This window comes from Lucilia cuprina, chromosome 2 (assembly GCF_022045245.1).
Source record: "Lucilia cuprina isolate Lc7/37 chromosome 2, ASM2204524v1, whole genome shotgun sequence".
Lineage (NCBI taxonomy): Eukaryota > Metazoa > Arthropoda > Insecta > Diptera > Calliphoridae > Lucilia > Lucilia cuprina.
Genome location: NC_060950.1, coordinates 51,426,076 through 51,432,634, shown reverse-complemented (window position 1 = coordinate 51,432,634; position 6,559 = coordinate 51,426,076).

Genomic DNA, 6,559 nt, shown 5'->3' with positions numbered 1-6,559 from the left:
ACTAAAATTTCTAAATGAGGCTTTATATAGGTGAAATATGGGCCGATCCTCGGTAAATTTGGGAAAAGGATATATTTCTAAATAACAGTTATTTTTGTTGATTTTCATTGCGATACAAATGGTTACAAGTCAATTTTAGACGTTTAAGTCATTTTTTGAAGGGGGGTTTGTATGGGGGCTAGGCCAATCCTTACGAAAATCTGCAGTATCATTTATACTTATATAAAACTTATTTGTGCCAATTTTTAGAGAGATAGCAGAATATTTGACGTAATTATAGCATAAAAAGTTCAAATCGGGAGGTACGGTTGTATGGGGGCTAGGTGAAATAATGGACCGATTTCAACCATTTTCAATAGGCTTCGTCCTTGTGCCAAAAAACATGCTTGGTCCAAATTTCATCCAATTATCTTGAAAATTGCGGCCTGTACCTTGCGCACAAAGTTTACATGGACAGCCGGACAGACGGACGGACGGACATGTCTTAATCGACTCAAAAAATTCTGAATCGATCGGTATACTTTAAGGTGGGTATTGGACCAATATTTTTGTATGTTACAAACATCAGCACAAACGTATAATACCCTCCCCACTATAGTGGTGTAGGGTATAACAAAATACCCAAGGCAATTAAACCAACAGACATCTAAACATACATAACGAAAAACACAGAAAAACAAAAGCCTGGTTCACACTAGGAAACTTTTGATTTTTGTGAGTTTTGTGATTTTCTCCCACACACAAAATCAAATGTTTCCAAGTGTGAACCAGGTCAAAATAAACAATGTAATAAAACCAACCGACATCCAAATATACGAACAGAATTCACAAAAACAAAATACACAACTCAATGACGCCAACAGCATCCAAACAAAACAAAATACACAGCTGAATAAAACCAAATACATCTACACACACGTGGACATCTTTTTCTAATATGCAGTGTTGTTGTTGCTTATTTAACGAATCATGAAAAAAAATAACATTTTTTTATGAAATTTTCAGAGGTCTAGGATTTTTGCTCATATCTCCTTTATTATCTATAAGGATCCAGAATATATATACTTTAAAGGGTCGGAAAATTATATTATAGAAATTGCAAACGGAATGACAAACTTATATATACCCTTCTTACGAAGGTGAAGGGTATAATAAACTCTAACAAACCATACTTCTCAAATTTCTAAATTATACTAAACAGGTTTAAATGTATGATTCTGAGTCATCGTATACTAAATAGGGAATTCCCCTTTTTCACTTATTTGTTCACGGATAATAGAGGTAATCACGGTAAATCGATACAGGCAAATTTAAGTCAATCCAAAAAAATTAAGTCGATACAAAAAATTTTCTTTTTCCATCCCGGATAATTGATGTTGTCGGATAATCGAACTACTGATAATCAAGGTCCTACTATACTTTATGAGAAAAATATTTTTTTCACAATAACTTGAAAAAATTCCACTTTAAGAACAGAAATCTTGAAATTTGCCTTTGGAAATAAATAGTAGAACAGTTTTCCCACTTCTACGAAATTTTTTCCACTTCAGACACCAGATTTTGGACTTGACGGTCATTGGACCTTGCAAATGAAACATTAAAAGTTGATTTTTAACTTTGATTTGATTTGGCCATTTTGAACACAGTACGATCTTATAATAAAGACTTACAACATATAATTAAACAATTTTATAATTCCATATATTTAATTTAATTTAAATAAGGATTTTCGAAGCCTCCGATTTCCAAATTATAAAAAATGCTACTAATCATAACTTCATATACTCGTGCCATAACTATATTTTATGGATCGGACATTTTTCATCATTCAAAAAATACATTTTAGGAAATCTCCATAAAATATCGAATATGAACGCTATAACTTTTTAAAAGTGACAATGGATTGCAATTATAGTAAAGAAATAAGTATTTTAGAAATTTAAATATCGTACTCTGATGCATCATAATGAACAAACAAGAAATATTATTGGATACCCGATCCAAAACACCGGGGATAAGAAGCAAAATAATTAGTAATTAGGTCAATTACCAAAAATTTAAATTGTAAAGTGAATTTTTTAGAAGTTATTGTTTTAAATATATTTTTTATATTTAATTTATTAAAATTTTAAAAGAAGAAAGTGAAACAAAGTAACTTACACCAGACTTGGGGGGTAATGACTACATTTTCAATTACAATTACATTTGAAGTAATTGAATTGAATATCTTATCACATAGTTTAAAAGAACTTCAAATAAGGAGTTTACAACGATTTTGCTCATGATATGAAACTATTATGGATTCTTAGATATTTAAACAAATCTAGTCAAATTTTTAAATTATTCATAAAGAAAGTGCTAAAAAGGGTTAAATTAGAAGGAAAAAAATAGATATTTAGGAATGTATTATCTTTTATACAATTTGACTTGTCTTCCTCACAACTTTCTAACAATGGATTACTGTCAAATAGATCCGATTTTTAAAAAGCGGGACAAAAAATAAAAAATCTGATAAGAAGTATGTTAATGGAGACGTAAATTTTATATTATTAATTTTTTCTGAGCTGATTGTTAAGTTACCAAAAACGGGGGCAAGCACCCAAAAATCAATTCTCATTTTCAGTTATTTTTCACCACTACTAAAGAAGATTACTTAACAAAGAACACTTTATCTCAAAATTTCGACGTATAGAAAAAAATAAAAATTGTTTATTAACCACCGGACGCTTTCCCAAAATATATGTTTCATTCCGTGAGCAAACAAAAAATATTAAGTTGTAAACTTGTGTAATTAAACTAAAGAATAAAAAATTAGTAGAAATATTATCAAATATGTTTATTATTTATGACAATAGTTTTGACGTTTTATTGTGGATTTCCAAAAATCAATTTTTTCAAATCATCTGGCAACTATGCCTACTAAATATAATGGCTGTAAATTTTTGAACTGTTGAGCTATCCTTATCCTTTTTTTAATACCATGTTGACAACAAATTGCTCTGTTTTATGAGATTTATGTAAATTTTGATATACTTACTTCTTAGACCTGGTTCACACTAGGAAACTTTTGATTTTTGTGTGTGAGAGAAAGAGAAAGAAATATCAACCATCTCTTTCTTTCACACACAAAATCAAGAGTTTCTCAACAAAAGTTTCTCAGTGTGAACCAGGTCTTACATGTTCCTTTTCGTTTTCTTCGTTAAGAGTTTCTTCTAACTTCTGAAACTTGGAAAGGTTTTTGGGATGTTATTCTTAATGAAACTCTTCATTGCAGCTGCATTTTCTGCTAATACACCTATTAATATTCTGTTTTGTTGCTTAATATCGAAATTATTATTTTATTTAAAAGACTAACACTCATATTCATAAACAATTAGGGCGGGTTTTTGTGTTTATCTAAAAATATATTTAGTGTAATCTTTATCCCTTTTAATGTTTTTGAGTACAAGATTGAAATTCGCAGTCTTGTCATACAAAACCACAGAAAACGTCACTGTTTGTTATCAAAACGATACATGTCTTTTAAAAAACAAGAAGACAATTGTATATGTAATATGAACATTAAACAAAACTTAAATTTTAAAGATAAAAAAATATATTGTGAAGTCCCCATAATTTATACTTATCAATAAATCAAACATTTTAATATTTATTTTTATAAAATTGTATTATTTTTTTTTTTGCATCAGCTGATTACACTATTGCATTTCTTCTCAAGTTAAAACCACCTACATTGAGCGCTTAAACTAGCAAACAAAATTAACTAATTGAGTACTCAAAAACATTTTTGGAGGATTAGTTTAAATTTAATCTCTTATAATTTACCTAAAGGTTGGCCCATAATAAAGTTATCGATGGTTTAATCTGCGTAGTAAACCTAAAATAAGCGATCACTTTATGATATATATCAATCATGTTAGTTTTCTTACCCCCATTCTTTTCTATCCCACTCATCACCAATTATCGGCAAACATGCTATTCCATTATCTAATGACTGTACAAAAGGTCTTGAAAAATATTCTTTAAGTTTAAAAATTGTTTTCTTGAATAAAATCATTTTGATTAAATGTTATGGACACAAGTATTTTATTAATTATGCTGCAACGATTATCAGGTGACTTTTATTTGAATGTGTATAAGCATTGCAGTAAACTGTAAAAAGTTTACTAAAAAAATTTTCAGTATTCAATTAAGTTTTACTGAAAAAAATCAGTATTCAGTAAGTTTTTACATTCTGTATTTTACTGATCACTGAAAATTTGTTCACTATCTAATAAAAAATTACTGATTACTGAAATATGTATGTAATGCAGTAAAATTTTACTGCGTGTGCCCATGTATGATTTTACATTTGTAAAAATCGATTTTATTCTTAATGATAGGATCATCATTTTGATCTTATAAAGTAAAATTTAATAAAAAATTACAAAATTCATTATATTAATCTGCTACATACGAAGTCTACGAACATACAATACTTGCTATGCGGTACTGGGTGAAACGTCTTCTTTGTATTTTTTTTTGCTTATTACTTAGAAATATAACTATTCCTTTTTTCTAATCCCAAGGTCAATATTTTGATCAATAGAAGTTGGTCAAACGCCTCTTATTAGCAATAAATGTTTAAAGGTAAACTCTATGTTCTTTTTATGCCTTCACCGAAATGTGCAATATTTCAAGACGTCTGTAGTCTTGATCCGACTGTGTATGTCGGAAATTTGTCAGCGCTGTCAATACTCACTGAAAATGGCTATGGTATACCACTATATTCGTGGGGGCTCTGGTGAACAGTCAATTCGAGGTCATCTTGTTCACTCTGCATGATAGAGTATCTCGCAACCTTGGGGACAATTAGCGCACGGACTAATTCGTCCGTTGAAAATTTTATACCACGCATATATGGTCGCTGTCATGGGGAATGCAGTATGGTATTAAGGTCCTACATACAAAGCCTGCACCGATTGATACTTAAACACTTTAAACGACTATTAAAATGCGCTAGACAATTGTAGCACAATAAGTACTGAGCTACCACTCATTTTAGTTCCACAGACATCATAATGAATTTTGAACATATGCGAATAGCATGGAATCTATTGCAAAGAGTCCATTTTTAAAGAAGATGTTTACGGCAATTTAATTAGAGCACTTAGGGAGCAGAACTAATTTATGTACTCGAGTCAAGTAAATAACATTTTTACAATACGACCTAACCGTCATTCTCTAGAACTACATTGTTCGTTTTTTAAGGCAAAGAGGTAAGTTCAGACTGGTTTGAGAATGTTTCCATTTATTGAGCTTTTGCAGTACAAAACTTTTAGAAATAGTTATCTGGGCGAATAAAGTAAACGTCGGTATTAGTGAAAGGGTGACTAAAGGTAGTTCTTTTAATAAGAAAGGTTTCATAATTTGAGTCTGTAATCTTTTTTGCTATAATGTGCAATTGTAAATGACGGTTTCTATTAAGTTTTTACCTCTAATATTCAGCATTTTTTATGAACAATATTTAGAACTAAGCGAGGACCTTCGGGTCCTTATAAAAAAATACTTTAACGATCAGTAATGGCTTAAAAACATGTGTATAAATCAAAATCGTTTAGAAAAATTTTAAGACAATCGGTCTATAATTGACCCTACCTCCCGTGTAAGTTTTCCTGTAAACTATAACGCTAATTACTGGCTTAAAAATAACTATATGGCTACGAAATTTGACATAAACAAGTTTCGTATGACCCAAATACTCTACGAAATTTTGTTAGGATTGGTGATAATATTAAAATAGTGAAAACTACTATAAATGTCCATTATCACTATGCTGTAAAAAATGATGTTGCAACCGCAAAATCAAAATAAAAATTAAATGTATGCTTCTTCTCCCTCTAAATTGCTGGAATAAATTACTAATACATAAACATGTTTTACCACGACGTGTGGCCATGCAGCTTTAATGTTTCTGGGTTCATTATTATAGGAAACTCAAAAAAATATTATAGAATATTAAGGTACTTTACCTTTTGAAATTTCATGTTTTTAGCCAATAGTAACACGCTTGTGCTGATCTCGCTTTACTGCTCTTGCTCTGCTTTGTTTTTATAAACAAGCGCACAATAACAAAATTTACCATATGATTATGTATTTTGTTTTTTTTTTTTTGCAATTTCTGCCTGAGCATGAATAAAAAATCTCAACTTTGATGAAATTTTCAGAGATTGTCTATATTGTTTATGGACCGATTTTGCTGATTTTATGCATGAACATCTTTTTCCAATTCACAGTGTTGTTGTTGTTTTTTAACAAAACATGAAAAAATATGACTTTTTTGGTGAAATTTTCAGAGGTTGTCTCGGATTTTTGATCATATCTCCATTATTTATAGACCAATTTTGCTGATTTTAAATAGTGATCTTCTCGAAAGCATGTCTAACAGAATTATTAATCTGGGGTCCAGAGTAACAAGCCGTAACGGCGCGACCGGTTGCTAGCCGAACAGCCGGTAATTTTTTTTCAAGCCGCGCCGCCGCCGAAACCATCGGCTCATCAGCGGCTTATTGCAGAGCTG